Consider the following 13,269-nt stretch of genomic DNA (forward strand, 5'->3'; position numbering starts at 1 on the left):
CACAGCCACCCCCTGCCTCCAGCTAGCCCTGCCCCACGCCCCTGTCTACAGCCAGCCCCACATCCACTGGTGCCCTGCAGTTCCCAGGGCAGTAACCCTGCACACCTGCTTCAATTGGGGGGGGGGGCAGGGAGCAGCCGGGACCCACACACGTGCACACCCTAGGGTGACCAGATAGCAAGTGTGAAAAATCGAGACGGGGGTGGGGGGTAATAGGAGCCTATATAAGAAAAAGACCCAAAAGTCAGGACTGTCTCTATAAAATCGGGACATCTGGTCACCCTAGCACACCCCCAGGGAGTGGCGGGGACCCACACATGTGAAACGGAGCTCCTTTCTAGTTCAGGCCCATCTTTTTAAAGAAGAACTTTAGGTAGGGTTAACATCTGTATTTTCCTGGAGATGTCAGGCTTTTCGGTTCTTAAATCACTCTCTGGGCGGGAAAATATGGACATATGGTAACCCTATTGGTACAAAAAATACATACTGTGGCACATCCCTTAAATCAGAACTTTTTATAGGGAACTGGTTGTTAAGATTTTAGCAGCTCATCACTGAGTGTACCCTTTTAAACAGCAAATTTACTTTGAAATGCCTGTTTAGTAACATGATATTTAATAATACACTGATTCATTACCAAGCAATGTATGCACTGTTTTGTATGTAATCCTTACCTGGGATCAGATTTAGGCCCTACATTTTAAAATGAACTACTAGTACTGCTACCCCCAGTGCTAGACAAAACCCACAATCTCTAAAACCACACCTGGAAGGCCATCATTTTTTGATTGCTAGAACCACCACCACTTTAAGGACATGTACACGCACTGCTCACAGATCCTTTGGACTATTCAAATTATGAATGCTAGATATGACTATTTATATATCCGTAACCCCTTTGGGGTTTAGAGAGCATGGCCCATTTAAATCTTTTTCCTAAGGGGATAGGGGGAGCAGTGAGAAAAAGGAGGGAAACTCCAGGGTGTGGCTTTGCAGCAAGAGAGAGAAGGGCTGCAGCAAGCAGGCCCTCGCAAAGGAAGCAGCAGAGAACCTGCCTGAGGCCTGGGAAGGTCAGGGCAGCCGATCAGGGACAGCCCAGGACAGGAGCCAGGAGGAGCACTGTGCCAGGGAGGAATTTCCCAAGAAGGACAGGCCAGAGCTGGACCCAGTATCACTGCTGCCCAGAGCTGCATGGGGCTGAGAGTACTGGTGCTTGTGACTCTGCACTGGGAACAAGGAGGGAGGCTGCTAGCTAGTTAAGTGGGGAGGTGGTCGCTGTGTGTAGCTTTGCAAAGAGTAGCAGAAGAGGGCACCGGAGGGGTTTGTTGGGCAAAGTTTACGGCCGCCCAAGACAACCAGGAGTGCCCAAGACTCACCACTGGACCGGAACTTTGCTCAGGACTCCGGAACTCTATATGCAGATACATTGCTCAGTGTCTGCCCTTCCAGACTGTGCTACCGCTGGGCCTGTGGGGCCTTGCTTTGGATGCAACCCTGTTTTACCCCTCCCTTTATATTTCTCTGTGTTGTTTTTCTCCTCTCCCTCTGTAAATAAATATTTCCCTTTCTTATATCCATTGTACTTCTCCGGTGGGTGGGTGTTCACTCTGGGGCGTTTGGAACAGATGCCCCTAGGGTGGAAGGGATAATATTGACTTTGCCTAACTACACTACAATCAAGAGTACAGGGCTTTGTCCCCACTAAGACTGACATCAGGACAACTAATCAATGTTAGTTCTCTTATGGTAAAAACACACTTTTCTTGGCAGTGAAGACAAAGCCAATGAAGGTTCTTTTCAAATAAATGAAATGTCAGGACACAGAAAGTACACCAAATACATGCATTAACTATGAGAAGGGCCAGTGAGCATTTAAGGATGTCTGCATTTAAATGCTACTAATCAGTGTCACACAGTGCACTCACCATGTTGGTGCCTCCTGCTGGCCATCCTGGGAATTAGCTCTGGCCAGGCATTGCACCGTCCTCTTTCCTTTCATCTTGTGATCCCTCTCGCTCCAGGAACTGCAGCCTCCTTTTCATGACTCATCCCTCCAGGAAGGTCATGTGGTTCTGCCTTCTCAGACCAGGTTGTCCCAGGCAGACCACTCTCCACTGCCTGGTACTTGCCCCATCACCAGGGACTGATAGGGGAATCTGGGCCCTCACTCTACTCCAGGCTCCAGCTCAGGGGCACTCCGGTTAGCAGCCAAAATCTGCACTATTTCTTGCTGCTGTTCCCCTGAGCCTTCTCCTATCTTCCTGGCTTCTCTTTGGGCTTGCCAGCCCAGGGCCGCCCAGAGGATTCCGGGGGCCCAGGGTCTTCGGCGGCAGGGGGGCCCTTCCGTTCCGGGACCCACCGCCGAAGTGCCCCGAAGACCCGCGGCGGGGACCCCCTGCCGCCGAATTACCGCCGAAGCGGGACCCGCCGCTGAAGTGCAGCCCGGTCTTCGGCGGTAATTCGGCCGGGGGGGGGGGTGTGTCCCCGCCGCGGGTCTTCAGGGCACTTCGGCGGTGGGTCCCGGAACGGAAGGGGCCCCCCGCCGCCGAAGACCGGGCTGCGCTTCGGCGGCGGGTCCCGCTTCCCCCCGCCCCGGCCCCAGCCTCTTACCCCCGGCTCCATCCTCACCCGGAGTCTCAGCGCCTCGCCGGAACAGCCGCAGCGTGCGGCCGGCAGGGCCTGAGCTCCGTCCCGCTCAGAGCCGCGTGGTGAGGGGGCGGGGCTGGGCTCAGGGGCCCCGGCAGAGACTCAGCGCTTGATGCGCTGAGGCTCCAGGAGAGGGGCGGAGGCGGGAGCCTCCACTGTTCTCTTGGGGGCCCCTGCGGAGCCCGGGGCAAATTTGCCCCCTTTGCCCCCCCCTCTGGGCGGCCCTGTGCCAGCCTCCCACTTCCCTCCTCCCAGGGAGCAACTGTGGAGTACCCTCTATAGTCCCAACACACCTCCCTGGGAGTGACTACAACCTACCTTTCTGCAACTCCCTTTTGCTTTCTGCTCCTGGGCTTTACACAGGCCCCTCATGTTCTTGCCTAGCCAAGCCTTATTTAATCAACCCCTGCTCCCCAGCTGCTCCTCCAGCTGGAGCCTGGGTAGTTAATTTGGCCTAATTTACCCACTCAGGGCCAATGTGGGAAGTACACCCCATCACAATTAGAGATAAGTCATTGTGATAAATATGGCAGTTTTGTACATCTCTGTATTATTGTTCAGTATTTATGTTTGAAGCACAAATGGTCTCTCTACTGGGGAAATTTTTTAATCAATTTGAATACTGGTCCAGCTAAAGCTATTTAAAAACCAGTCATACCACAGTGTAGATCTGGTTTTATGAAGCAAGTGTAGAGGTCAAAGTTAGTTATAGAAGAAATAAAAATAAATTTACAGTGCAAGTTCTACAAACAAAACAGGATTTGAGTCAAGCAATGCCTCACTCTGACAGATGGTGCAAGCAGATTCAGATCCAGCCTGGGACCACCCTTCTCCAGTTCAAAGTCTGTGTCCTCCAGATGTTCTTCCAGATGTTGACAGGGGCGGACGGGGAGAAGAGAAGGGGCCAAGTGATGTCACTTCCCCTCTTTTATATTTTCTTCTTGCTGGAAAGATCTTTGCTGTGACATGGAAATCAGGCAGTCCCAATTGCATACATGCTCCAAGTAGTCTTTGGGATGGCTCTTGGCCCATTAAAGGGACTCTACTCTCATCAGCATTTCTGGCTGGTTCTTTGTTGCAATTGAAAGGTTGGCTGTGGACATCTCAACATATTTCCAGTCACACACATAGCAATGCTTCATAACGACACAATGATAGCACACACATCCAACAGGATATTAACGTTCAGCAGATCAAGACTTTTAAAATGATACTTGGAGGCATACTTTGCATAAAACAAAATTATATGACAGCAGTGAATATGGGGGGTTCCAGGGTGCTACTTTGAGGTACAGAGCATCACAGTAATGCTAACAATATACTTTGGGTATTTTACCTCTCTAGGGAGTTACAGCATATGAAGACAGAGGAAACAAGCCCCTTTGATCTTACAGCAAAAGAGGAAGACTCTCCAAAAGCTTTGAAAAATGTTATTTGTCAAGAAATCAAAAGAATTCAAACTGTCAAAAGACACCAGTTCTGGACAGAATTCTGAGATACTGGCAGCAGAAGCCAGGAGAGACTAGTTGTTTTGGCATGAGATGAATTTTCTAGTTCACATGATGTGCCACCAATACTCTATCACAGAGGGTGCTTTCAGAACTACTCAAGCAAGTCAAATTTGGCACTTGTCAGAGTTGTATTGAACCAAGGAAAGAAAATACTCTCTGATCTGATTCAGAGTCTATCATGTTCACCTGTTTCTATATCCACCAGAGAAAGCATGCCCTCCAGCAATTGGTCCTGGTGCATTGTTTGCTTGAGAGGGAAAGAAAAAAACCAAACAAACAAAAAAAACCAACTACACACACACACACACGACAAGAAATGTCATAAAATAGTAACATTGGAGAACAACCAATCTAAGGGAGGGGCACTTCAAAAGAGGAGATGATCACACGTTCCACAGATATTCTGTGGAAGACTTGATTGCTAAGGATGCAGTTTAATCACTCAACATGCCGTTCTTCCTACTTGAGTAAAACAAATCTTAAAGCAAAGCCATCTCGTTATACTGCAGAAATATAATAACCTCATGATATTGCATTTTATCAGCTGATGGGGGGGGGGGGAGAGAAGAGAGAAAGAGAGCGCTTATGTATAAAATAGGTTCTTCTCCTGTCCAAGCTGCTACAAATTATAAATCCCTACTACCTTCAGAAGTAGGAACAGCAAGCTATGCCAATAGCAAATTACAGACAAGATTAGAAAAATACTGTGGTGCTGCAATTTCATTCCATGCACAGCATGGATAAGGCAAATCTACCATTGTTCTATGCTGTGCAATAACATCAGCTGATGCTATCCAAACAGCTAGTAATCTGAGGCAGGAACGCAAGTCATCCAAATGTTTCATGGATGTCCTTCTGGTGAGTGAGCTTGAGGAACAGCTTTCAAATGAACAAGTTGTTTTGTATAATGCCGCTTCAGTTCTTCACTCTGAAATAGCCAAAATGAAAGCATCAGATCATCATCAAAACCCAGGCAATTTTAGTTTACAGAGTTCAGCTACTTGCGTGCAGGAGTTTGTCCTTTGGTTGACAGATAAAGAGGCATATAATTCAGCCAGCAATGAGTATCATCCTTCAGAAGACATTCAAAGAAGGTGCCTCAATCTCAGAGTGCATACCACACCGTGGTACATAAGTCTTGCTGCATAGCTACACCATAAGTTTTGGTCCCACAATTAATTGACATACTACATCTTCATGGATTCTGCGTCAATTATGATGGGCTGAGGTGGTTCAACACTAATGCTGCAAAAGCTAGAGTAGAAAGACTCTTTAGTGTGTTCATTCCAGATGGAATTCTACAACTTCATGCTGGTGGAAATCTCGTCCATGAAGGAGAGGATAATGTAGACAACATATGGATGGAAAGAATACCTTCCATTCAATGGCTAGAGTGGTTATTACAAGAACAATCTGCACAGAGTCCAGGATCACAAGAAATATCACTGAAGTGTGGGAAAGTTTAAAAAAAAACAAAAAACCCAAACAATTCTGGGATGTATTAGCAGGAATGTTGTCAGAATTACTTCTTGTCAAGTATCAGGGGAGTAGCTGTTAGTCTGTATCCACAAAAACAACAAGGAGTCTGGTGGCACCTTAAAGACTAACAGATTTATTTCATGTGTCCTTCTTCCAAATCCACTCCGCACTGATTAGGCCTCAACTGGAGCATTGTGTCCAGTTCTGGGCACCACATTTCAGGAAAGGTGTGGACAAATTGGAGAATGTCCAGAGAAGGGCAACAAAAATTATTAAAGGTCTAGAAAACATGATGTGACCGGAGTCCCAGGGGAGCCAACTGCAGTCACTCAGGGTGAACTGCAAAGAATGGGGCAGACAATCCCCAAAGCTGGTAAATATGCTAATACTTAGATATACCAAACAAGCACAAAACAGCTTCTATAATACCTCACTGGTTACTCAGAAGCCAACAATACAGTTCCCTTAAAGTAACGCAGCCTCAGGCCTCCATCTAGACACCCAAGTCAAATATGACGAGGATCACTGAAAATCTTAATCATATAAAAAAGGTTCTACCAATCCCAAAGGATCGGACACATTACCTTCGAGGTTAATGAACATTCCAGATCTTACCCAAATACACGCTTACAGCCAATTCCTATTAACTAAACTAAAATGTATTAAAGAAAAGAGAGCACTGGTTAAAAGATTAGTATACATACAGACATGAATATAATCTTGAGATTCAGATTCAAAGCAGAGATGGCGAGCTTCATAGATGCAGAGTTCTTTCAGAAATAGTCTATAAGTTATAGTCCAATGTTTATATTCAGGCTGGTCCAGTCAGAACTGGGATCTTATGATTTAGGCTTCCCCTGCATGAAACCTCAAGCAGATCTGAGATGACAGGATCAGGATCCAAGTCATTTTTTTATACAGTTTCAGGCCTTCTTTGACAGCTTGGAGTCCTTCTGCGAACAATAGGCATGCAGAAGGGTGGGGAGGGATAGCTCAGTGGTTTGAGCATTAGCCTGCTAACCCACAGTTGTGGGTTCAATCCTGGAGGGGGCCATTTAGGGAACTGGGGTAAAAAAAACTGTCTGCAGATTGGTCCTGCTTTGAGCAGGAGGTTGGACTAGATGACCTCCTGAGGTCCCTTCCAACCCTGATATTCTATGAGGGCTTTGAAGTGGCCCCATTTCCTAAGCATTGCTGGTAATTATTCACACAGATTAACATAAGGCAATTGCCTGTTTTTCCACCATTCACAGATGATTTGCTATGCATGTCAAAGAGATGAATAAGGCCATAGCCTATGTTTACAGTTCATTTAAATGTTAAGATGTCCTTTTGATCTCTGAATTAACAGAATACAGCATAGACAGGGAATGTTTGATTACGTTGTTGACCTTTACCAATATATATGTGTAAAAACAAACATTATCTCCCCATATGTCTGTAAAGGCTGAATTTGAGTCATTTATCCTTCAGGATGCTTAACCCTTTCTGGTCATGTATCATGACCTATAAGGGAAGATTGAAAAAATTGGGCTTGTTTAGTCAAGAACAGAAGACAGAGGACATAACCTTTTATGTACTTTAAAAGGGTAACATGGTAGCTGAGCTTTGTGATTTTGTCCTCACCCACAATTTTTCAGATTTGGGGACAATTTATACCTTCAGGTCAGCAGCACTGCTATGGGTACTCGCACGGCCCCACAATATGCCAACATTTTTATGGCTGACTTAGAACAACGCTTCCTCAGCTCTCATCCCCTAACGCCCCTGCTCTACTTGCACTACATTGATGACATCTTCATCATCTGGACCCATGGGAAGGAGGCCCTTGAGGAATTCCACCAGGATTTCAACAATTTCCACCCCACCATCAACCTGGACCAGTCCACACAAGAGATCCACTTCCTGGACACTACAGTGCAAATAAGCAATGGTCACAAACTCCATCCTACACCAGAAACTTACTGACCACTATGCTTACCTACATGCCTCCAGCTTTCATCCCGACACGATCCATTGTCTACAGCCAAGCCCTAAGATACAACCGCATTTGCTGCAATCCCTCAGAGGCAAACACCTACAGGATCTCTATCAAGTGTTCTTAAAACTACAGTACCCACCTGGGGGAGTGAAGAAACAGATTGGCAGAGCCAGAAGGGTACCCAGAAGTCACCTACTACAGGACAGGCCCAACAAAGAAAGTAACAGAACGCCACTAGCCATCACCTACAGCCCCCAACTAAAACCTCTCCAGCGCAACATCAAGGATCTACAACCTATCCTGAAGGACTTTCCCTCATTCTCGCAGACCTTGGGAGTCAGGCCAGTCCTCACTTACAGATAGCCCCCCAACCTGAAGCAAATACTCACCAGCAACTACACACCACACAACAGAAACACTAACCCAGGAACCAATCCCTGCAACAAACCCTGTTACCAACTCTGTCCACATATCTATTCAAGGGACACCATCATAGGACCTAGCCACACCATCAGGGGCTCGTTCACCTGCACATCTACCAATGTGATATATGCCATCCTGTGCCAGCAGTGCCCCTCTGCTATGTACATTGGCCAAACAGGACAGTCTCTGCGCAAAAGAATAAATGGACACAAATCAGACATCAAGAATTGTAGCATTCAAAAACCAGTAGGAGAGCACTTCAGTCTCCCTGGACACTCAATAACAGACTTAAAGGTGGCTATTCCTCAACAAAAAAACTTCAAAAACACACTGCAATGAGAAACTGCAGAACTGGAATTAATTTGAAAACTGGACACCATCAAATTAGGCCTGAATAAAGACTGGAGTGGCTGGGTCACTACAAAGAATAATTTTCACTCTGTTGCTACTCACACCTTTTTGTCAACTGTTGGGAATGGGCCACATCCATGATTGAATTGGCCTCATTAGCACTGACACCCCCACCCCACCCCACCCACTTGGTAAGGCAACTCCCATCTTTTCATGTGCTGTATATTTATGCCCACTTACTGTATTTTCCACTCCATGCATCTGATAAAATGGGTCATAGCCTGTAGTACCAATATAATAAAAACCAGCAGGATCTTATTAAGAGGGATAAGGCAAAGATGCCACATTTATTGTAAATACCATAACAAAACAAAAGACAACAGTAAACAACATTGTTTTACTACTTATTTCTATCACTACTTATTTCTTATACACATATATTCATTCACACAATCATTCATTCAGGTTCTGTATAGATGTTATAGTTACCAGTCTAGATGTTGCTCATGCCAAGTTACTGGCCAGGTATCTTGGTCATGAGGATGGAGCCGAGTCTGTTTCAGATGCATCTGATGCTCCTGGAGGCTGGCAGCAGAACCATAGACTCAAAGTCCTCAGTCTTTAGAGTCCAGTTTTATAGGAATTTATTCCTATGTCAGTTCATGAGAGTTGCTTCATTTTGCTGTTGCTAAATCAATCAGCAGATGGCTGGCTCCATGTTATTAGATGTTTTGTTTTTCCTTCCTTTGAGGTGTGGTGGGTGGATTCCAGTTTGCCCTCCGGGGGGGGGGGGGGGTCATCTGGTTGATCCCACTTGACACCTTCTTCAGCCGACACTGAATTCTTCGGGCTGGTACCTCCCTAACCATTCATTCACATACATTATCTATCTTAATCACATCTATTTCACTGTCTCTTTACCTTTTGGGGTGTTACCAATTTATGTGAGACTCCCTGTCTTTTAACAAGCAAAGATAAAGTGAGATGAAAACTTACAGAGGGTGGGGGTCTCTATCTATACACTATAACAGCTACTGTTTTAGCTTACTTAAGAGTTAATTAATGTTTAGCAAGTTTTATACAAAGTATTTCTTTGAGCTTAACAAGTTTTATACCAAGTATCTCTTTGAGCAGGCTTCACACAGAGACAGCTGGTGGCTTGCAGGTTAGAGGCTAAATGTTGGGAATCACAAATTTACTTTATAACTTAAGGTTTATGTTAGAAGTATCAATTAACAATAAATCAATAAATCATTTCTCATATAAACCATGTTTAATATAAACCTTCTTTAATATCCCTACAAGCCCACGAAATCTTATGCCCAAATAAATTTGTTTAGACTAAGGTGCCACAAGGACTCCTCGTTGTTTTTACTGATACAGACTAACACAGCTACCTCTCTGAAAAATGATTAAAGGTCTAGAAAACATGAGCTATAGGGAAGACTGACAAAAATTGGGTTTGTTTAGTCTGGAGAAGAGAAGACTGAGAGGGGACATAACAGTTTTCAAGTACATAAAAGGTTGTTACAAGGAGGAAGGAGACCTCTTAATCTCTGAGGATAGGACAAGAAGCAATGGGCTTAAATTGCAGCAAAGGCGGTTTAAATTGAACATTAGGAAAAACTTTTTAACTGTCAGAGTGGTTAAGCACGGGAATAAATTGCCTAGGGATGTTGTGAAATCTCCATCACTGGGGATTTTTAAGAGCAGGTTTAACAAACATCTGTCAGGGATGGTATAGATAATATTTAGTCCTGCCTTGAGTGCAGGGGACTGGACTAGATGACCTCTCGAGGTCCCTTCCAGTTCTATGATTCTATGTTATTGTTTATCCTCATTTCTGTGGTAACATCACCACTTGACAGCACCATATCATGCCTCCTCTTAAAGTAGACATAAGCTTTCAAATGAGGTATAATGTGTAGAGGGGGGTACACTAAATCAACCAAATTGTAGTGTTTGTTGCTTGCCAACCAATTCTTGAGCTATGCTGAAAAACTTAACAAGGATTCCAGTTATAACGGTGATGTTGATATAGACACCTGTGTTCCACTATAATACAAAGTGGATTTAAAACCAACAGGTTACACACAGAACACAAAACAGCTGAGAGACTTGTCAGTAGTAGACAAAAGTTGTCACTAATATAGACCCAGAGACCATAGGTTCTGTATTTCCTGAGGTATCCAATTCCCTGACCACATTTTATTTATTTTTTAATTCCTGAAAATGACCATCTAGTACAATTCATTATCCTAAATGAGATTAAACCTATAATTCACTTTTAAAAAAATTCACACATCTGAATTTTAGTGGAGAAATTACATTACATAAACTCCCCCCATGGCATCTATGTGGCTTTTAATCTTTATGTAAATAAATACCATATTCACAACTGGCTGATAAATAATGTATACTTCCAAAAAGCCTTTGACAAGATTCCACACAAGAGGCTACTAAAGACGCTAAATAAATAGTCATGGTGGGCAGGGAGGCAAAATATTTTCACAGATCAAGAACTGGCTAAAACCCAGAAAGCAAAAAGAAGGATTTAATTAAAAGGTCAATTTTCATCAAGATTCCTTACTAGGTCTTCTGTTATTTAATACATTAAAGATCTGGAAGAGTGGCAAGTAGTAATTCACAGATGATGCATAGGTATTTAGGATTACATAGAACAAGAGGACTGTGAGGAACTTCAGAGAGACCTAAATAAACTAGATGAACACCCTGGCAAATTAAATTCAGAGTTGAAAAATGCAAAGTAGAACCCAGAGGAAAAATGTTAAACTACTCATACTCATTCCAGTAAAATTGTTTAAGTACATCAGAAACAGGGAGCCTGCCAATCAGTGGGACCACTGGATAATTGAAATGCTGAAGAGGCACTCAAAGAAGATAAAGCCATGGCAGAGATGCTAAATGAATTATTTGTATCCGTTTTCAATGCAGGGGATGCAAGGAGATTCCCACACCTGAGCCATTCTTTTTAGGTGACAAATCTGAGGAACTGTCCCAGATTGAGGTGTCAATAGAGATTTTGGAACAAACAAACAGTAATGTGTCACCAGGACCAGACACAAGAGTTTTGAAGGCACTGTGGCAAATTGCCACCACTATTATGATGGGTCTCGTGCTGTCTCTTCTTTGGGGGCGGGGGGGTTTCAGGGCATCATTTCTTGCCCCTGAATTGGAATATTAACTGCCCCACTAGAGTCTTAGAGGAGGGGAGGGGAGTGGAGAGGGAGGGACCTGGGCCCACCCTCTACTCCAGGTCCCAGCCCAGGGGCCCTGAGGATAGTAGTGAACCATTTGAACTGATGGTTCCTTCCCCTGGGCTACTTCCCTCTCCTGCCCTTCAGCTTGTGGGGGGGCCTCCTGCCCTCCCTCTGTACAAGCTAGGCGCCCCTTTACCTAGGGTCTTGGCCTTCTTAGCCCACCACAGCTCTTCTCCAAACTGTCCTCTGCTCCAACACCAATTCTTTCTGCTCCAACTTCCACCCTGTCTGATTGAAGCAGGGTTTATCATGTGACTGACTGCAGGTGCTCTAATTGGCTTCAGGTGCTCTAGTTAATCTATAGCAAACTTTCTTCCCCTTACAGGGAATAAGGCTCTCTTCTAACACTCTCCTGCTGCCCTCTAGCCATGCTGTATCACAGCACACAAATATGAAATTTCAAAACTATAACTGTGGTATGTAACTTATTTAAATCAACTTCTGTACCAGCTGACTGGAGGATAGTGAACGTGACACTAATTTTTTAAAAAGGCTCCAGAGGGGACTTGGACAATTACAGGCCAGTAAGGTTAATTTCAGTACCAGGTAAGTTGGTTGAAACTATAGTAAAGAACAGAATTGTCAGACAGATGAACACTATTTGTTGGGGAAGAATCAACATGGCTTTTGTAAAAGGAAATCATAACTCACCAACCTATTAATTCTTTGAGGCAGTCAAACATGTGGACAAGAGTAATCAAGTGGATATAGTGTGCTTGGACTTTCAGAATGTCTTTGACAAGGTCCCTCACAAAAGGTTCTTAAGCAAAGTAAGCAGTCATAGGATAAGAGGGAAGGTCCTCTCCTGGATCAGTAACTGGTTAAGAGACAGGAAGCAAACAGTAGGAATAAACAGTTTTCAGAATGGAGAGATGTAAATAGTAGTGTCCTCCAGTTATCTGTACTAGAAGCTGTGCTGTTCAACATATTATGAATATGATCTGGAAAAAGGGGTAAACAGTGAGGTGGCAAAATTTGCAGACAATACAGTATTACTCAAAATAGTTAAGCCCAAAGCAGACTGTGAAGCGTTATAAAGAAATCTCACTAACCTGGGTGACTGGGCAACATGATGGCAGATGAAATTCAGTGTTGATTACTTTGCATTTATGCACATTGGTAAACATAATCCCAACTATACATACAAAATGATGGGATTTAAATTAACTGTTACTTTATGGCAATGGGCAGCACAGCCATCCATTATACCAGGAGGAGGAAGCTAGGTGAGGGGGAGCAATACTCTGTGATTGTGGAGCTTATTTCTGTTCCCTTTTCCAGTGAGGCCTCCCAGCTAGAGTTGCCAGCATCCAGTTTTCGACCAGAACGCCTGGTCTAAAAGGGACCCTGGCTGCTCTGGTCAGCATCACTAAAAGTCCAGTCAGTGGCACAGCAGGGCTCCCTGCCTGCCCCGGCTCCACATGGCTCCTGGAAGCAGATGGCATATCGCTGCAGCCCCTAGGCTCAGGCTCCACACAGTGCCCCCACCCCGAGCTGTGGGGACAATGCTTGCGGCCAGAGGCAGTGCACAGAAACACCTGGCTGTGCCTCTGCCTAGGAGCCCACAAAGACATACTGGCTGCTTCTGGGAGCCACC

This window comes from Mauremys mutica, chromosome 2 (assembly GCF_020497125.1).
Source record: "Mauremys mutica isolate MM-2020 ecotype Southern chromosome 2, ASM2049712v1, whole genome shotgun sequence".
Taxonomy (NCBI): domain Eukaryota; kingdom Metazoa; phylum Chordata; order Testudines; family Geoemydidae; genus Mauremys; species Mauremys mutica.